The sequence below is a fragment of the Lepisosteus platostomus genome, chromosome 4 (genome assembly GCF_059453375.1).
Source record: "Lepisosteus platostomus isolate fLepPlt1 chromosome 4, fLepPlt1.hap1, whole genome shotgun sequence".
Classification (NCBI taxonomy): Eukaryota; Metazoa; Chordata; class Actinopteri; order Semionotiformes; family Lepisosteidae; genus Lepisosteus; species Lepisosteus platostomus.
The window spans coordinates 62,201,967-62,223,656 of record NC_142614.1 but is presented as its reverse complement, the minus strand read 5'-3'; positions in this window follow the sequence as shown (position 1 = coordinate 62,223,656).

Genomic DNA, 21,690 nt, shown 5'->3' with positions numbered 1-21,690 from the left:
ATGAGTTTGGAGACATTTGGGTAACTTTTTGAACACAGGATGTTAAGGCAAGGTTTTTGATTGGTGTACAGTAGTACAAGTGCCCGAGCTAGGGTTAGGGTTAGGCTTTGAATGAGAAGTAGACATTTACTGATGCCTTTGCTGTGCTTTTGGAGGCAGTTGAAATGCAGGAAAAGTCTTGTTTGGATGTTTCCTTGACGACGACTTTTGGCCCACATTTGCAATTTTTGCTAAGCCGCGCGGCTGTCGCTCAAAAGTGGTTAAAAATGCAAAATTTTTCAAACACACTTTCTACATGCTAAACTCTTTCGTTTTTTGTATTAGAATCCAAATATAATGATACTTTTAGCCAAACTTTAGTGGGAATTGTGATGCTGACCCCGATATAACACAAATCATGCTTAATTCAAGCTGTATTCCAGCAGCAGGTGCCGAAAAAAAAAATACTGGAATTGTAAAACAGATTCAGTGCAGATACAATGAAGGTGCTTTCAAGTATTGCATTAAATGTTTCTGATGAGTTTGGAGACATTTGGGTAACTTTTTGAACACAGGATGTGAAGGCAAGGTTTTTGATTGGTGTACAGTAATACAAGTGCCCGAGCTAGGGTTAGGGTTAGGGCTTGAATGAGAAGTAGATGTTTACTGATGCCTTTGCTGTGCTTTTGGAGGCAGTTGAAATGCAGGAAAAGTCTTGTTTGGAAGTTTCCTTGACGATGACTTTTGGCCCACGTTTACGTTTTTTGCTAAGCCGCGCGGCTGTCGCTCAAAAGTGGTTAAAAATGCAAAATTTTTCAAACACACTTTCTACATGCTAAACTCTTTCGTTTTTTGTATTGGAATCCAAATAAAATGATACTTTTAGCCAAACTTTAGTGGGAATTGTGATGCTGACCCCGATATAACACAAATCATGCTTACTTCAAGCTGTGTTCCGGCAGCAGGTGCCGAAAAAAAAAATATTGGAATTGTAAAACAGATTCAGTGCAGATACAATGAAGGTGCTTTCAAGCATTGCATTAAATGTTTCTGATGAGTTTGGAGACATTTGGGTAACTTTTTGAACACAGGATGTGAAGGCAAGGTTTTTGATTGGTGTACAGTAATACAAGTGTCCGAGCTAGGGTTAGGGTTACGGTTTGAATGAGAAGTAGACGTTTACTGATGCCTTTGCTGTGCTTTTGGAGGCAGTTGAAATGCAGGAAAAGTCTTGTTTGGATGTTTCCTTGACGACGACTTTTGGCCCACATTTGCGATTTTTGCTAAGCCGCGCGGCTGTCGCTCAAAAGTGGTTAAAAATGCAAAATTTTTCAAACACACTTTCTACATGCTAAACTCTTTCGTTTTTTGTACTGGAATCCAAATAAAATGATACTTTTAGCCAAACTTTAGTGGGAATTGTGATGCTGACCCCGATATAACAGAAATCATGCTTAATTCAAGCTGTATTCTGGCAGCAGGTGCCGAAAAAAAAAAAACTGGAATTGTAAAACAGATTCAGTGCAGATACAATGAAGGTGCTTTCAAGCATTGCATTAAATGTTTCTGATGAGTTTTTTGACATTTGGGTAACTTTTTGAACACAGGATGTGAAGGCAAGGTTTTTGATTGGTGTACAGTAATACAAGTGCCCGAGCTAGGGTTAGGGTTAGGGTTTGAATGAGAAGTAGACGTTTACTGATGCCTTTGCTGTGCTTTTGGAGGCAGTTGAAATGCAGGAAAAGTCTTGTTTGGATGTTTCCTTGACGACGACTTTTGGCCCACATTTGCGATTTTTGTTAAGCCGCGCGGCTGTCGCTCAAAAGTGGTTAAAAATGCAAAATTTTTCAAGCACACTTTCTACATGCTAAACTCTTTCGTTTTTTGTATTGGAATCCAAATATAATGATACTTTTAGCCTAACTTTAGTAGGAATTGTGATGGTGACCCCGATATAACACAAGTCATGCTTACTTCAAGCTTTGTTCCGGCAGCAGGTGTCGAAAAAAAAATATTGGAATTGTAAAACAGATTCAGTGCAGATACAATGAAGGTGCTTTCAAGCATTGCATTAAATGTTTCTGATGAGTTTGGAGACATTTGGGTAACTTTTTGAACACAGGATGTGAAGGCAAGGTTTTTGATTGGTGTACAGTAATACAAGTGCCCGAGCATGGGTTAGGATTAGGGCTTGAATGAGAAGTAGATGTTTACTGATGCCTTTGCTGTGCTTTTGGAGGCAGTTGAAATGCAGGAAAAGAGTTGTTTGGATGTTTCCTTGACGACGACTGTTGGCCCACATTTGCGATTTTTGCTAAGCCGCGCGGCTGTCGCTCAAAAGTGGTTAAAAATGCAAAATTTTTCAAAAACACTTTCTACATGCTAAACTCTTTCGTTTTTTGTATTGGAATCCAAATATAATGATACTTTTAGCCAAACTTTAGTGGGAATTGTGATGCTGACCCCGATATAACACAAATCATGCTTAATTCAAGCTGTATTCCGGCAGCAGGTGCCGAAAAAAAAAATAGTGGAATTGTAAAACAGATTCAGTGCAGAATCAATGAAGGTGCTTTCAAGCATTGCATTAAATGTTTCTGATGAGTTTGGAGACATTTGGGTAACTTTTTGAACACAGGATGTGAAGGCAAGGTTTTTGATTGGTGTACAGTAATACAAGTGCCCGAGCTAGGGTTAGGCTTAGGGCTTGAATGAGAAGTAGATGTTTACTGATGCCTTTGCTGTGCTTTTGGAGGCAGTTGAAATGCAGGAAAAGAGTTGTTTGGATGTTTCCTTGACGACGACTTTTGGCCCACATTTGCGATTTTTGCTAAGCCATGCAGCTGTCGCTCAAAAGTGGTTAAAAATGCAAAATTTTTCAAACACACTTTCTACATGCTAAACTCTTTAGTTTTTTGTATTGGAATCCAAATAAAATGATACTTTTAGCCAAACTTTAGTGGGAATTGTGATGCTGACCCCGATATAACACAAATCATGCTTAATTCAAGCTGTATTCCGGCAGCAGGTGCCGAAAAAAAAAATATTGGAATTGTAAAACAGATTCAGTGCAGAATCAATGAAGGTGCTTTCAAGCATTGCATTAAATGTTTCTGATGAGTTTGGAGACATTTGGGTAACTTTTTGAACACAGGATGTGAAGGCAAGGTTTTTGATTGGTGTACAGTAATACAAGTGCCCGAGCTAGGGTTAGGGTTAGGGTTTGAATGAGAAGTAGACGTTTACTGATGCCTTTGCTGTGCTTTTGGAGGCAGTTGAAATGCAGGAAAAGTCTTGTTTGGATGTTTCCTTGACGACGACTTTTGGCCCACATTTGCAATTTTTGCTAAGCCGCGCGGCTGTCGCTCAAAAGTGGTTAAAAATGCAAAATTTTTCAAACACACTTTCTACATGCTAAACTCTTTCGATTTTTGTATTGGAATCTAAATATAATGATACTTTTAGCCAAACTTTAGTGGGAATTGTGATGCTGACCCCGATATAACACAAATCATGCTTAATTCAAGCTGTTTTCCGGCAGCAAGTGCCGAAAAAAAAAATACTGGAATAGTAAAACAGATTCAGTGCAGATACAATGAAGGTGCTTTCAAGCATTGCATTAAATGTTTCTGATGAGTTTGGAGACATTTGGGTAACTTTTTGAACACAGGATGTGAAGGCAAGGTTTTTGATTGGTGTACAGTAGTACAAGTGCCCGAGCTAGGGTTAGGGTTAGGCTTTGAATGAGAAGTAGACATTTACTGATGCCTTTGCTGTGCTTTTGGAGGCAGTTGAAATGCAGGAAAAGTCTTGTTTGGATGTTTCCTTGACGACGACTTTTGGCCCACATTTGCGATTTTTGCTAAGCCGCGCGGCTGTCGCTCAAAAGTGGTTAAAAATGCAAAATTTTTCAAACACACTTTCTACATGCTAAACTCTTTCGTTTTTTGTATTGGAATCCAAATATAATGATACTTTTAGCCAAACTTTAGTGGGAATTGTGATGCTGACCCCGATATAACACTAATCATGCTTACTTCAAGGTGTGTTCCGGCAGCAGGTGCCGAAAAAAAAATACTGGAATTGTAAAACATATTCAGTGCAGATAAAATGAAGGTGCTTTCAAGCATTGCATTAAATGTTTCTGATGAGTTTGGAGACATTTGGGTAACTTTTTGAACACAGGATGTGAAGGCAAGGTTTTTGATTGGTGTACAGTTATACAAGTGCCCGAGCTAGGGTTAGGGTTAGGGCTTGAATGAGAAGTAGATGTTTACTGATGCCTTTGCTGTGCTTTTGGAGGCAGTTGAAATGCAGGAAAAGAGTTGTTTGGATGTTTCCTTGACGACGACTTTTGGCCCACATTTTCGATTTTTGCTAAGCCGCGCGGCTGTCGCTCAAAAGTGGTTAAAAATGCAAAATTTTTCAAACACACTTTCTACATGCTAAACTCTTTCGTTTTTTGTATTGGAATCCAAATAAAATGATACTTTTAGCCAAACTTTAGTGGGAATTGTGATGCTGACCCCGATATAACACAAATCATGCTTACTTCAAGCTGTGTTCCGGCAGCAGGTGCCGAAAAAAAAAATACTGGAATTGTAAAACAGATTCAGTGCAGATACAATGAAAGTGGTTTCAAGCATTGCATTAAATGTTTCTGATGAGTTTGGAGACATTTGGGTAACTTTTTGAACACAGGATGTGAAGGCAAGGTTTTTGATTGGTGTACAGTAATACAAGTGCCCGAGCTAGGGTTAGGGTTAGGGTTTGAATGAGAAGTAGACGTTTACTGATGCCTTTGCTGTGCTTTTGGAGGCAGTTGAAATGCAGGAAATCTCTTGTTTGGATGTTTCCTTGACGACGACTTTTGGCCCACATTTGCGATTTTTGCTAAGCCGCGCGGCTGTCGCTCAAAAGTGGTTAAAAATGCAAAATTTTTCAAACACACTTTCTACAGGCTAAACTCTTTAGTTTTTTGTATTGGAATCCAAATAAAATGATACTTTTAGCCAAACTTTAGTGGGAATTGTGATGCTGACCCCGATATAACACAAATCATGCTTAATTCAAGCTGTATTCCGGCAGCAGGTGCCGAAAAAAAAAATAGTGGAATTGTAAAACAGATTCAGTGCAGAATCAATGAAGGTGCTTTCAAGCATTGCATTAAATGTTTCTGATGAGTTTGGAGACATTTGGGTAACTTTTTGAACACAGGATGTGAAGGCAAGGTTTTTGATTGGTGTACAGTAATACAAGTGCCCGAGCTAGGGTTAGGGTTAGGGTTTGAATGAGAAGTAGACGTTTACTGATGCCTTTGCTGTGCTTTTGGAGGGAGTTGAAATGCAGGAAAAGTCTTGTTTGGATGTTTCCTTGACGACGACTTTTGGCCCACATTTGCGATTTTTGCTAAGCCGCGCGGCTGTCGCTCAAAAGTGGTTAAAAATGCAAAATTTTTCAAACACACTTTCTACATGCTAAACCCTTTCGTTTTTTGTATTGGAATCCAAATAAAATGATACTTTTAGCCTAACTTTAGTGGGAATTGTGATGCTGACCCCGATATAACACAAGTCATGCTTACTTCAAGCTGTGTTCCGGCAGCAGGTGCCGAAAAAAAAAATATTGGAATTGTAAAACAGATTCAGTGCAGATACAATGAAGGTGCTTTCAAGCATTGCATTAAATGTTTCTGATGAGTTTGGAGACATTTGGGTAACTTTTTGAACACAGGATGTGAAGGCAAGGTTTTTGATTGGTGTACAGTAATACAAGTGCCCGAGCTAGGGTTAGGGTTAGGGCTTGAATGAGAAGTAGATGTTTACTGATGCCTTTGCTGTGCTTTTGGAGGCAGTTGAAATGCAGGAAAAGAGTTGTTTGGATGTTTCCTTGACGACGACTTTTGGCCCACATTTGCGATTTTTGCTAAGCCATGCGGCTGTCGCTCAAAAGTGGTTAAAAATGCAAAATTTTTCAAACACACTTTCTACATGCTAAACTCTTTAGTTTTTTGTATTGGAATCCAAATAAAATGATACTTTTAGCCAAACTTTAGTGGGAATTGTGATGCTGACCCCGATATAACACAAATCATGCTTAATTCAAGCTGTATTCCGGCAGCAGGTGCCGAAAAAAAAAATAGTGGAATTGTAAAACAGATTCAGTGCAGAATCAATGAAGGTGCTTTCAAGCATTGCATTAAATGTTTCTGATGAGTTTGGAGACATTTGGGTAACTTTTTGAACACAGGATGTGAAGGCAAGGTTTTTGATTGGTGTACAGTAATACAAGTGCCCGAGCTAGGGTTAGGGTTAGGGTTTGAATGAGAAGTAGACGTTTACTGATGCCTTTGCTGTGCTTTTGGAGGGAGTTGAAATGCAGGAAAAGTCTTGTTTGGATGTTTCCTTGACGACGACTTTTGGCCCACATTTGCGATTTTTGCTAAGCCGCGCGGCTGTCGCTCAAAAGTGGTTAAAAATGCAAAATTTTTCAAACACACTTTCTACATGCTAAACTCTTTCGTTTTTTGTATTGGAATCCAAATAAAATGATACTTTTAGCCTAACTTTAGTGGGAATTGTGATGCTGACCCCGATATAACACGTCATGCTTACTTCAAGCTGTGTTCCGGCAGCAGGTGCCGAAAAAAAAAATATTGGAATTGTAAAACAGATTCAGTGCAGATACAATGAAGGTGCTTTCAAGCATTGCATTAAATGTTTCTGATGAGTTTGGAGACATTTGGGTAACTTTTTGAACACAGGATGTGAAGGCAAGGTTTTTGATTGGTGTACAGTAATACAAGTGCCCGAGCTAGGGTTAGGGTTAGGGTTTGAATGAGAAGTAGATGTTTACTGATGCCTTTGCTGTGCTTTTGGAGGCAGTTGAAATGCAGGACAAGTCTTGTTTGGAAGTTTCCTTGACGATGACTTTTGGCCCACATTTACGTTTTTTGCTAAGCCGCGCGGCTGTCGCTCAAAAGTGGTTAAAAATGCAAAATTTTTCAAACACACTTTCTACATGCTAAACTCTTTAGTTTTTTTGTATTGGATTCCAAATATAATGATACTTTTAGCCAAACTTTAGTGGGAATTGTGATGCTGACCCCGATATAACACAAATCATGCTTAATTCAAGCTGTATTCCGGCAGCAGGTGCCGAAAAAAAAAATACTGGAATTGTAAAACAAATTCAGTGCAGATACAATGAAGGTGCTTTCAAGCATTGCATTAAATGTTTCTGATAAGTTTGGAGACATTTGGGTAACTTTTTGAACACAGGATGTGAAGGCAAGGCTTTTGATTGGTGAACAGTAATACAAGTGCCCGAGCTAGGGTTAGGGTTAGGGTTTGAATGAGAAGTAGACGTTAACTGATGCCTTTGCTGTGCTTTTGGAGGCAGTTGAAATGCAGGAAAAGTCTTGTTTGGATGTTTCCTTGACGACGACTTTTGGCCCACATTTGCGATTTTTGCTAAGCCGCGCGGCTGTCGCTCAAAAGTGGTTAAAAATGCAAAATTTTTCAAACACACTTTCTACATGCTAAACTCTTTCGTTTTTTGTATTGGAATCCAAATATAATGATACTTTTAGCCAAACTTTAGTGGGAATTGTGATGCTGACCCCGATATAACACTAATCATGCTTACTTCAAGGTGTGTTCCGGCAGCAGGTGCCGAAAAAAAAATACTGGAATTGTAAAACATATTCAGTGCAGATAAAATGAAGGTGCTTTCAAGCATTGCATTAAATGTTTCTGATGAGTTTGGAGACATTTGGGTAACTTTTTGAACACAGGATGTGAAGGCAAGGTTTTTGATTGGTGTACAGTTATACAAGTGCCCGAGCTAGGGTTAGGGTTAGGGCTTGAATGAGAAGTAGATGTTTACTGATGCCTTTGCTGTGCTTTTGGAGGCAGTTGAAATGCAGGAAAAGAGTTGTTTGGATGTTTCCTTGACGACGACTTTTGGCCCACATTTGCGATTTTTGCTAAGCCGCGCGGCTGTCGCTCAAAAGTGGTTAAAAATGCAAAATTTTTCAAACACACTTTCTACATGCTAAACTCTTTCGTTTTTTGTATTGGAATCCAAATAAAATGATACTTTTAGCCTAACTTTAGTGGGAATTGTGATGCTGACCCCGATATAACACAAGTCATGCTTACTTCAAGCTGTGTTCCGGCAGCAGGTGCCGAAAAAAAAAATATTGGAATTGTAAAACAGATTCAGTGCAGATACAATGAAGGTGCTTTCAAGCATTGCATTAAATGTTTCTGATGAGTTTGGATACATTTGGGTAACTTTTTGAACACAGGATGTGAAGGCAAGGTTTTTGATTGGTGTACAGTAATACAAGTGCCCGAGCTAGGGTTAGGGCTAGGATTTGAGTGAGAAGTAGACGTTAACTGATGCCTTTGCTGTGCTTTTGGAGGCAGTTGAAATGCAGGAAAAGAGTTGTTTGGATGTTTCCTTGACGACGACTTTTGGCCCACATTTTCGATTTTTGCTAAGCCGCGCGGCTGTCGCTCAAAAGTGGTTAAAAATGCAAAATTTTTCAAACACACTTTCTACATGCTAAACTCTTTCGTTTTTTGTATTGGAATCCAAATAAAATGATACTTTTAGCCAAACTTTAGTGGGAATTGTGATGCTGACCCCGATATAACACAAATCATGCTTAATTCAAGCTGTATTCCGGCAGCAGGTGCCAAAAAAAAAATACTGGAATTGTAAAACAGATTCAGTACAGATACAATGAAGGTGCTTTCAAGCATTGCATTAAATGTTTCTGATGAGTTTGGAGACATTTGCGTAACTTTTTGAACACAGGATGTGAAGGCAAGGTTTTTGATTGGTGTACAGTAATACAAGTGCCCGAGCTAGGGTTAGGGTTAGGGTTTGAATGAGAAGTAGACGTTAACTGATGCCTTTGCTGTGCTTTTGGAGGCAGTTGAAATGCAGGAAAAGTCTTGTTTGGATGTTTCCTTGACGACGACTTTTGGCCCACATTTGCGATTTTTGCTAAGCCGCGCGGCTGTCGCTCAAAAGTGGTTAAAAATGCAAAATTTTTCAAACACACTTTCTACATGCTAAACTCTTTAGTTTTTTGTATTGGAATCCAAATAAAATGATACTTTTAGCCAAACTTTAGTGGGAATTGTGATGCTGACCCCGATATAACACAAATCATGCTTAATTCAAGCTGTATTCCGGCAGCAGGTGCCGAAAAAAAAAATATTGGAATTGTAAAACAGATTCAGTGCAGAATCAATGAAGGTGCTTTCAAGCATTGCATTAAATGTTTCTGATGAGTTTGGAGACATTTGGGTAACTTTTTGAACACAGGATGTGAAGGCAAGGTTTTTGATTGGTGTACAGTAATACAAGTGCCCGAGCTAGGGTTAGGGTTAGGGTTTGAATGAGAAGTAGACGTTTACTGATGCCTTTGCTGTGCTTTTGGAGGCAGTTGAAATGCAGGAAAAGAGTTGTTTGGATGTTTCCTTGACAACGACTGTTGGCATACATTTGCGATTTTTGCTAAGCCGCGCGGCTGTCGCTCAAAAGTGGTTAAAAATGCAAAATTTTTCAAAAACACTTTCTACATGCTAAACTCTTTCGTTTTTTGTATTGGAATCCAAATATAATGATACTTTTAGCCAAACTTTAGTGGGAATTGTGATGCTGACCCCGATATAACACAAATCATGCTTAATTCAAGCTGTATTCCGGCAGCAGGTGCCGAAAAAAAAAATAGTGGAATTGTAAAACAGATTCAGTGCAGAATCAATGAAGGTGCTTTCAAGCATTGCATTAAATGTTTCTGATGAGTTTGGAGACATTTGGGTAACTTTTTGAACACAGGATGTGAAGGCAAGGTTTTTGATTGGTGTACAGTAATACAAGTGCCCGAGCTAGGGTTAGGGTTAGGGTTTGAATGAGAAGTAGACGTTTACTGATGCCTTTGCTGTGCTTTTGGAGGGAGTTGAAATGCAGGAAAAGTCTTGTTTGGATGTTTCCTTGACGACGACTTTTGGCCCACATTTGCGATTTTTGCTAAGCCGCGCGGCTGTCGCTCAAAAGTGGTTAAAAATGCAAAATTTTTCAAACACACTTTCTACATGCTAAACTCTTTCGTTTTTTGTATTGGAATCCAAATAAAATGATACTTTTAGCCTAACTTTAGTGGGAATTGTGATGCTGACCCCGATATAACACAAGTCATGCTTACTTCAAGCTGTGTTCCGGCAGCAGGTGCCGAAAAAAAAAATATTGGAATTGTAAAACAGATTCAGTGCAGATACAATGAAGGTGCTTTCAAGCATTGCATTAAATGTTTCTGATGAGTTTGGAGACATTTGGGTAACTTTTTGAACACAGGATGTGAAGGCAAGGTTTTTGATTGGTGTACAGTAATACAAGTGCCCGAGCTAGGGTTAGGGCTAGGGTTTGAGTGAGAAGTAGACGTTAACTGATGCCTTTGCTGTGCTTTTGGAGGCAGTTGAAATGCAGGAAAAGAGTTGTTTGGATGTTTCCTTGAAGACGAGTTTTGGCCCACATTTGCAATTTTTGCTAAGCCGCGCGGCTGTCGCTCAAAAGTGGTTAAAAATGCAAAATTTTTCAAACACACTTTCTACAGGCTAAACTCTTTAGTTTTTTGTATTGGAATCCAAATAAAATGATACTTTTAGCCAAACTTTAGTGGGAATTGTGATGCTGACCCCGATATAACACAAATCATGCTTAATTCAAGCTGTATTCCGGCAGCAGGTGCCGAAAAAAAAAATAGTGGAATTGTAAAACAGATTCAGTGCAGAATCAATGAAGGTGCTTTCAAGCATTGCATTAAATGTTTCTGATGAGTTTGGAGACATTTGGGTAACTTTTTGAACACAGGATGTGAAGGCAAGGTTTTTGATTGGTGTACAGTAATACAAGTGCCCGAGCTAGGGTTAGGGTTAGGGCTTGAATGAGAAGTAGATGTTTACTGATGCCTTTGCTGTGCTTTTGGAGGCAGTTGAAATGCAGGAAAAGAGTTGTTTGGATGTTTCCTTGACGACGACTTTTGGCCCACATTTGCGATTTTTGCTAAGCCATGCGGCTGTCGCTCAAAAGTGGTTAAAAATGCAAAATTTTTCAAACACACTTTCTACATGCTAAACTCTTTAGTTTTTTGTATTGGAATCCAAATAAAATGATACTTTTAGCCAAACTTTAGTGGGAATTGTGATGCTGACCCCGATATAACACAAATCATGCTTAATTCAAGCTGTATTCCGGCAGCAGGTGCCGAAAAAAAAAATAGTGGAATTGTAAAACAGATTCAGTGCAGAATCAATGAAGGTGCTTTCAAGCATTGCATTAAATGTTTCTGATGAGTTTGGAGACATTTGGGTAACTTTTTGAACACAGGATGTGAAGGCAAGGTTTTTGATTGGTGTACAGTAATACAAGTGCCCGAGCATGGGTTAGGATTAGGGCTTGAATGAGAAGTAGATGTTTACTGATGCCTTTGCTGTGCTTTTGGAGGCAGTTGAAATGCAGGAAAAGAGTTGTTTGGATGTTTCCTTGACGACGACTGTTGGCCCACATTTGCGATTTTTGCTAAGCCGCGCGGCTGTCGCTCAAAAGTGGTTAAAAATGCAAAATTTTCCAAACACACTTTCTACATGCTAAACTCTTTCGTTTTTTGTATTGGAATCCAAATATAATGATACTTTTAGCCAAACTTTAGTGGGAATTGTGATGCTGACCCCGATATAACACAAATCATGCTTAATTCAAGCTGTATTCCGGCAGCAGGTGCCGAAAAAAAAAATAGTGGAATTGTAAAACAGATTCAGTGCAGAATCAATGAAGGTGCTTTCAAGCATTGCATTAAATGTTTCTGATGAGTTTGGAGACATTTGGGTAACTTTTTGAACACAGGATGTGAAGGCAAGGTTTTTGATTGGTGTACAGTAATACAAGTGCCCGAGCTAGGGTTAGGGTTAGGGTTTGAATGAGAAGTAGACGTTTACTGATGCCTTTGCTGTGCTTTTGGAGGCAGTTGAAATGCAGGAAAAGTCTTGTTTGGATGTTTCCTTGACGACGACTTTTGGCCCACATTTGCGATTTTTGCTAAGCCGCGCGGCTGTCGCTCAAAAGTGGTTAAAAATGCAAAATTTTTCAAACACACTTTCTACATGCTAAACTCTTTAGTTTTTTGTATTGGAATCCAAATAAAATGATACTTTTAGCCAAACTTTAGTGGGAATTGTGATGCTGACCCCGATATAACACAAATCATGCTTAATTCAAGCTGTATTCCGGCAGCAGGTGCCGAAAAAAAAAATAGTGGAATTGTAAAACAGATTCAGTGCAGAATCAATGAAGGTGCTTTCAAGCATTGCATTAAATGTTTCTGATGAGTTTGGAGACATGTGGGTAACTTTTTGAACACAGGATGTGAAGGCAAGGTTTTTGATTGGTGTACAGTAATACAAGTGCCCGAGCTAGGGTTAGGGTTAGGGTTTGAATGAGAAGTAGACGTTTACTGATGCCTTTGCTGTGCTTTTGGAGGCAGTTGAAATGCAGGAAAAGTCTTGTTTGGATGTTTCCTTGATGACGACTTTTGGCCCACATTTGCGATTTTTGCTAAGCCGCGCGGCTGTCGCTCAAAAGTGGTTAAAAATGCAAAATTTTTCAAACACACTATCTACATGCTAAACTCTTTCGTTTTTTGTATTGGAATCCAAATAAAATGATACTTTTAGCCTAACTTTAGTGGGAATTGTGATGCTGACCCCGATATAACACAAGTCATGCTTACTTCAAGCTGTGTTCCGGCAGCAGGTGCCGAAAAAAAAAATATTGGAATTGTAAAACAGATTCAGTGCAGATACAATGAAGGTGCTTTCAAGCATTGCATTAAATGTTTCTGATGAGTTTGGAGACATTTGGGTAACTTTTTGAACACAGGATATGAAGGCAAGGTTTTTGATTGGTGTACAGTAATACAAGTGCCCGAGCTAGGGTTAGGGTTAGGGCTTGAATGAGAAGTAGATGTTTACTGATGCCTTTGCTGTGCTTTTGGAGGCAGTTGAAATGCAGGAAAAGAGTTGTTTGGATGTTTCCTTGACGACGACTTTTGGCCCACATTTGCGATTTTTGCTAAGCCGCGCGGCTGTCGCTCAAAAGTGGTTAAAAATGCAAAATTTTTCAAACACACTTTCTACATGCTAAACTCTTTCGTTTTTTGTATTGGAATCCAAATAAAATGATACTTTTAGCCAAACTTTAGTGGGAATTGTGATGCTGACCCCGATATAACACAAATCATGCTTAATTCAAGCTGTATTCCGGCAGCAGGTGCCGAAAAAAAAAATACTGGAATTGTAAAACATATTCAGTGCAGAATCAATGAAGGTGCTTTCAAGCATTGCATTAAATGTTTCTGATGAGTTTGGAGACATTTGGGTAACTTTTTGAACACAGGATGTGAAGGCAAGGTTTTTGATTGGTGTACAGTAATACAAGTGCCCGAGCTAGGGTTAGGGTTAGGGTTTGAATGAGAAGTAGACGTTTACTGATGCCTTTGCTGTGCTTTTGGAGGCAGTTGAAATGCAGGAAAAGTCTTGTTTGGATGTTTCCTTGACGACGACTTTTGGCCCACATTTGCGATTTTTGCTAAGCCGCGCGGCTGTCGCTCAAAAGTGGTTAAAAATGCAAAATTTTTCAAACACACTTTCTACATGCTAAACTCTTTCGTTTATTGTATTTGAATCCAAATAAAATGATACTTTTAGCCAAACTTTAGTGCGAATTGTGATGCTGACCCCGATATAACACAAATCATGCTTACTTCAAGGTGTATTCCGGCAGCAAGTGCCGAAAAAAAAAATACTGGAATAGTAAAACAGATTCAGTGCAGATACAATGAAGGTGCTTTCAAGCATTGCATTAAATGTTTCTGTTGAGTTTGGAGACATTTTGGTAACTTTTTGAACACAGGATGTGAAGGCAAGGTTTTTGATTGGTGTACAGTAATACAAGTGCCCGAGCTAGGGTTAGGGTTAGGGCTTGAATGAGAAGTAGATGTTTACTGATGCCTTTGCTGTGCTTTTGGAGGCAGTTGAAATGCAGGAAAAGTCTTGTTTGGATGTTTCCTTGACGACGACTTTTGGCCCACATTTGCGATTTTTGCTAAGCTGCGCTTAGCTGTTTGCTAAGCTGTCGCTCAAAAGTGGTTAAAAATGCAAAATTTTTCAAACACACTTTCTACATGCTAAACTCTTTCGTTTTTTGTATTGGAATCCAAATAAAATGATACTATTAGCCAAACTTTAGTGGGAATTGTGATGCTGACCCCGATATTACACAAATCATGCTTAATTCAAGCTGTATTCCGGCAGCAGGTGCCGAAAAAAAAATACTGGAATTGTAAAACAGATTCAGTGCAGATACAATGAAGGTGCTTTCAAGCATTGCATTAAATGTTTCTGATGAGTTTGGAGACATTTGGGTAACTTTTTGAACACAGGATGTGAAGGCAAGGTTTTTGATTGGTGTACAGTAATACAAGTGCCCGAGCTAGGGTTAGGGTTAGGGCTTGAATGAGAAGTAGATGTTTACTGATACCTTTGCTGTGCTTTTGGAGGCAGTTGAAATGCAGGAAAAGTCTTGTTTGGAAGTTTCCTTGACGACGACTTTTGGCCCACATTTGCGATTTTTGCTAAGCCGCGCGGCTGTCGCTCAAAAGTGGTTAAAAATGCAAAATTTTTCAAACACACTTTCTACATGCTAAACTCTTTCGTTTATTGTATTGGAATCCAAATAAAATGATACTTTTAGCCAAACTTTAGTGCGAATTGTGATGCTGACCCCGATATATCACAAATCATGCTTACTTCAAGCTGTATTCCGGCAGCAAGTGCCGAAAAAAAAATACTGGAATAGTAAAACAGATTCAGTGCAGATACAATGAAGGTGCTTTCAAGCATTGCATTAAATGTTTCTGTTGAGTTTGGAGACATTTGGGTAACTTTTTGAACACAGGATGTGAAGGCAAAGTTTTTGATTGGTGTACAGTAATACAAGTGCCCGAGCTAGGGTTAGGGTTAGGGTTTGAATGAGAAGTAGACGTTTACTGATGCCCTTGCTGTGCTTTTGGAGGCAGTTGAAATGCAGGAAAAGTCTTGTTTGGATGTTTCCTTGACGACGACTTTTGGCCCACATTTGCGATTTTTGCTAAGCCGCGCGGCTGTCGCTCAAAAGTGGTTAAAAATGCAAAATTTTTCAAACACACTTTCTACATGCTAAACTCTTTCGTTTTTTGTATTGGAATCCAAATAAAATTATACTATTAGCCAAACTTTAGTGGGAATTGTGATGCTGACCCCGATATTACACAAATCATGCTTAATTCAAGCTGTATTCCGGCAGCAGGTGCCGAAAAAAAAATACTGGAATTGTAAAACAGATTCAGTGCAGATACAACGAAGGTGCTTTCAAGCATTGCATTAAATGTTTCTGATGAGTTTGGAGACATTTGGGTAACTTTTTGAACACAGGATGTGAAGGCAAGGTTTTTGATTGGTGTACAGTAATACAAGTGCCCGAGCTAGGGTTAGGGTTAGGGCTTGAATGAGAAGTAGATGTTTACTGATGCCTTTGCTGTGCTTTTGGAGGCAGTTGAAATGCAGGAAAAGTCTTGTTTGGAAGTTTCCTTGACGACGACTTTTGGCCCACATTTGCGATTTTTGCTAAGCCGCGCGGCTGTCGCTCAAAAGTGGTTAAAAATGCAAAATTTTTCAAACACACTTTCTACATGCTAAACTCTTTCGTTTATTGTATTGGAATCCAAATAAAATGATACTTTTAGCCAAACTTTAGTGCGAATTGTGATGCTGACCCCGATATAACACAAATCATGCTTACTTCAAGCTGTATTCCGGCAGCAAGTGCCGAAAAAAAAATACTGGAATAGTAAAACAGATTCAGTGCAGATACAATGAAGGTGCTTTCAAGCATTGCATTAAATGTTTCTGTTGAGTTTGGAGACATTTGGGTAACTTTTTGAACACAGGATGTGAAGGCAAAGTTTTTGATTGGTGTACAGTAATACAAGTGCCCGAGCTAGGGTTAGGGTTAGGGTTTGAATGAGAAGTAGACGTTTACTGATGCCCTTGCTGTGCTTTTGGAGGCAGTTGAAATGCAGGAAAAGTCTTGTTTGGATGTTTCCTTGACGACGACTTTTGGCCCACATTTGCGATTTTTGCTAAGCCGCGCGGCTGTCGCTCAAAAGTGGTTAAAAATGCAAAATTTTTCAAACACACTTTCTACATGCTAAACTCTTTCGTTTATTGTATTGGAATCCAAATAAAATGATACTTTTAGCCAAATTTTAGTGCGAATTGTGATGCTGACCCCGATATAACACAAATCATGCTTACTTCAAGCTGTATTCCGGCAGCAAGTGCCGAAAAAAAAAATACTGGAATAGTAAAACAGATTCAGTGCAGATACAATGAAGGTGCTTTCAAGCATTGCATTAAATGTTTCTGTTGAGTTTGGAGACATTTGGGTAACTTTTTGAACACAGGATGTGAAGGCAAGGTTTTTGATTGGTGTACAGTAATACAAGTGCCCGAGCTAGGGTTAGGGTTAGGGTTTGAATGAGAAGTAGACGTTTACTGATGCCTTTGCTGTGCTTTTGGAGGCAGTTGAAATGCAGGAAAAGTCTTGTTTGGATGTTTCCTTGACGACGACTTTTGGCCCACATTTGCGATTTTTGCTAAGCCGCGCGGCTGTCGCTCAAAAGTGGTTAAAAATGCAAAATTTTTCAAACATTCTTTCTACATGCTAAACTCTTTCGTTTTTTTGTATTGGAATCCAAATAAAATGATACTTTTAGCCTAACTTTAGTGGGAATTGTGATGCTGACCCCGATATAACACAAATCATGCTTAATTCAAGCTGTATTCCGGCAGCAGGTGCCAAAAAAAAATACTGGAATTGTAAAACATATTCAGTGCAGATACAATGAAGGTACTTTCAAGCATTGCATTAAATGTTTCTGATGAGTTTGGAGACATTTGGGTAACTTTTTGAACACAGGATGTGAAGGCAAGGTTTTTGATTGGTGTACAGTATACAAGTGCCCGAGCTAGGGTTAGGGTTAGGGCTTGAATGAGAAGTAGATGTTTACTGATGCCTTTGCTGTGCTTTTGGAGGCAGTTGAAATGCAGGAAAAGAGTTGTTTGGATGTTTCCTTGACGACGACTTTTGGCCCACATTTGCGATTTTTGCTAAGCCGCGCTTAGCTGTTTGCTAAGCTGTCGCTCAAAAGTGGTTAAAAATGCAAAATTTTTCAAACACACTTTCTACATGCTAAACTCTTTCGTTTTTTGTATTGGAATCCAAATAAAATGATACTATTAGCCAAACTTTAGTGGGAATTGTGATGCTGACCCCGATATTACACAAATCATGCTTAATTCAAGCTGTATTCCGGCAGCTGGTGCCGAAAAAAAAATACTGGAATTGTAAAACATATTCAGTGCAGATACAATGAAGGTACTTTCAAGCATTGCATTAAATGTTTCTGATGAGTTTGGAGACATTTGGGTAACTTTTTGAACACAGGATGTGAAGGCAAGATTTTTGATTGGTGTACAGTAATACAAGTGCCCGAGCTAGGGTTAGGGTTAGGGTTTGAATGAGAAGTAGACGTTTACTGATGCCTTTGCTGTGCTTTTGGAGGCAGTTGAAATGCAGGAAAAGTCTTGTTTGGAAGTTTCTTTGACGACGACTTTTGGCCCGCATTTGCGATTTTTGCTAAGCCGCGCGGCTGTCGCTCAAAAGTGGTTAAAAATGCAAAATTTTTCAAACACACTTTCTACATGCTAAACTCTTTCGTTTATTGTATTGGAATCCAAATAAAATGATACTTTTAGCCAAACTTTAGTGCGAATTGTGATGCTGACCCCGATATAACACAAATCATGCTTACTTCAAGCTGTATTCCGGCAGCAAGTGCCGAAAAAAAAAATACTGGAATAGTAAAACAGATTCAGTGCAGATACAATGAAGGTGCTTTCAAGCATTGCATTAAATGTTTCTGTTGAGTTTGGAGACATTTGGGTAACTTTTTGAACACAGGATGTGAAGGCAAGGTCTTTGATTGGTGTACAGTAATACAAGTGCCCGAGCTAGGGTTAGGGTTAGGGTTTGAATGAGAAGTAGACGTTAACTGATGCCTTTGCTGTGCTTTTGGAGGCAGTTGAAATGCAGGAAAAGTCTTGTTTGGATGTTTCCTTGACGACGACTTTTGGCCCACATTTGCGATTTTTGCTAAGCCGCGCGGCTGTCGCTCAAAAGTGGTTAAAAATGCAAAATTTTTCAAACACACTTTCTACATGCTAAACTCTTTCGTTTTTTTGTATTGGAATCCAAATAAAATGATACTTTTAGCCTAACTTTAGTGGGAATTGTGATGCTGACCCCGATATAACACAAGTCATGCTTACTTCAAGCTGTGTTCCGGCAGCAGGTGCCGACAAAAAAAATATTGGAATTGTAAAACAGATTCAGTGCAGATACAATGAAGGTGCTTTCAAGCATTGCATTAAATGTTTCTGATGAGTTTGGAGACATTTGGGTAACTTTTTGAACACAGGATGTGAAGGCAAGGTTTTTGATTGGTGTACAGTAGTACAAGTGCCCGAGCTAGGGTTAGGGTTAGGCTTTGAATGAGAAGTAGACGTTTACTGATGCCTTTGCTGTGCTTTTGGAGGCAGTTGAAATGCAGGAAAAGTCTTGTTTGGAAGTTTCCTTGACGACGACTTTTGGCCCACATTTGCGTTTTTTGCTAAGCCGCGCGGCTGTCGCTCAAAAGTGGTTAAAAATGCAAAATTTTTCAAACACACTTTCTACATGCTAAACTCTTTCGTTTTTTATACTGGAATCCAAATAAAATGATACTTTTGGCCAAACTTTAGTGGGAATTGTGATGCTGACCCCGATATAACACAAATCATGCTTAATTCAAGCTGTATTCCGGCAGCAGGTGCCGAAAAAAAAATACTGGAATTGTAAAACATATTCAGTGCAGATACAATGAAGGTACTTTCAAGCATTGCATTAAATGTTTCTGATGAGTTTGGAGACATTTGGGTAACTTTTTGAACACAGGATGTGAAGGCAAGGTTTTTGATTGGTGTACAGTAATACAAGTGCCCGAGCTAGGGTTAGGGTTAGGGTTTGAATGAGAAGTAGACGTTTACTGATGCCCTTGCTGTGCTTTTGGAGGCAGTTGAAATGGAGGAAAAGAGTTGTTTGGATGTTTCCTTGACGACGACTTTTGGCCCACATTTGCGATTTTTGCTAAGCTGTTTGCTAAGCTGTCGCTCAAAAGTGGTTAAAAATGCAAAATTTTTCAAACACACTTTCTCCATGCTAAAATCTTTCGTTTTTTGTATTGGAATCCAAATAAAATGATACTATTAGCCAAACTTTAGTGGGAATTGTGATGCTGACCCCGATATTACACAAATCATGCTTAATTCAAGCTGTATTCCGGCAGCAGGTGCCGAAAAAAAAATACTGGAATTGCAAAACAGATTCAGTGCAGATACAATGAAGGTGCTTTCAAGCATTGCATTAAATGTTTCTGATGAGTTTGGAGACATTTGGGTAACTTTTTGAACACAGGATGTGAAGGCAAGGTTTTTGATTGGTGTACAGTAATACAAGTGCCCGAGCTAGGGTTAGGGTTAGGGTTTGAATGAGAAGTAGACGTTTACTGATGCCCTTGCTGTGCTTTTGGAGGCAGTTGAAATGCAGGAAAAGTCTTGTTTGGATGTTTCCTTGACGACGACTTTTGGCCCACATTTGCGATTTTTGCTAAGCCGCGCGGCTGTCGCTCAAAAGTGGTTAAAAATGCAAAATTTTTCAAACACACTTTCTACATGCTAAACTCTTTCGTTTTTTGTATTGGAATCCACATATAATGATACTTTTAGCCAAACTTTAGTGGGAATTGTGATGATGACCCCGATATAACACAAATCATGCTTAATTCAAGCTGTATTCCGGCAGCAGGTGCCGAAAAAATAAATAGTGGAATTGTAAAACAGATTCATTGCAGATACAATGAAGTTGCTTTCAAGCATTACATTAAATGTTTCTGATGAGTTTGGAGACATTTGGGTAACTTTTTGAACACAGGATGTGAAGGCAAGGTTTTTGATTGGTGTACAGTAATACAAGTGCCCGAGCTAGGGTTAGGGTTAGGCTTTCAATGGGAAGTAGACGTTTACTGATGCCTTTGCTGTGCTTTTGGAGGCAATTGAAATGCAGGAAAAGTCTTGTTTGGATGTTTCCTTGACGACGACTTTTGGCCCACATTTACGTTTTTTGCTAAGCCGCGCGGCTGTCGCTCAAAAGTGGTTAAAAATGCAAAATTTTTCAAACACACTTTCTACATGCTAAACTCTTTTGTTTTTTGTATTGGAATCCAAATAAAATGATACTTTTAGCCAAACTTTAGTGGGAATTGTGATGCTGACCCAGATATAACACAAATCATGCTTAATTCAAGCTGTATTCCGGCAGCAGGTGCCGAAAAAAAAATACTGGAATTGTAAAACATATTCAGTGCAGATACAATGAAGGTACTTTCAAGCATTGCATTAAATGTTTCTGATGAGTTTGGAGACATTTGGGTAACTTTTTGAACACAGGATGTGAAGGCAAGGTTTTTGATTGGTGTACAGTAATACAAGTGCCCGAGTTAGGGTTAGGGTTAGGGCTTGAATGAGAAGTAGATGTTTACTGATGCCTTTGCTGTGCTTTTGGAGGCAGTTGAAATGCAGGAAAAGTCTTGTTTGGAAGTTTCCTTGACGACGACTTTTGGCCCACATTTGCTATTTTTGCTAAGCCGCGCGGCTGTCGCTCAAAAGTGGTTAAAAATGCAAAATTTTTCAAACACATTTTCTATATGCTAAACTCTTTCGTTTATTGTATTGGAATCCAAATAAAATGATACTTTTAGCCAAACTTTAGTGGGAATTGTGATGCTGACCCCGATATAACACAAGTCATGCTTACTTCAAGCTGTGTTCCGGCAGCAGGTGCCGAAAAAAAAAATATTGGAATTGTAAAACAGATTCAGTGCAGATACAATGAAGGTGCTTTCAAGCATTGCATTAAATATTTCTGATGAGTTTGGAGACATTTGGGTAACTTTTTGAACACAGGATGTGAAGGCAAGGTTTTTGATTGGTGTACAGTAATACAAGTGCCTGAGCTAGGGTTAGGGTTAGGCTTTGAATGAGAAGTAGATGTTTACTGATGCCTTTGCTGTGCTTTTGGAGGCAGTTGAAATGCAGGAAAAGTCTTGTTTGGAAGTTTCCTTGACGATGACTTTTGGCCCACGTTTACGTTTTTTGCTAAGCCGCGCGGCTGTCGCTCAAAAGTGGTTAAAAATGCAAAATTTTTCAAACACACTTTCTACATGCTAAACTCTTTCGTTTTTTATACTGGAATCCAAATAAAATGATACTTTTAGCCAAACTTTAGTGGGAATTGTGATGCTGACCCCGATATAACAGAAATCATGCTTAATTCAAGCTGTATTCTGGCAGCAGGTGCCGAAAAAAAAAAAAAAACTGGAATTGTAAAACAGATTCAGTGCAGAGACAATGAAGGTGCTTTCAAGCATTGCATTAAATGTTT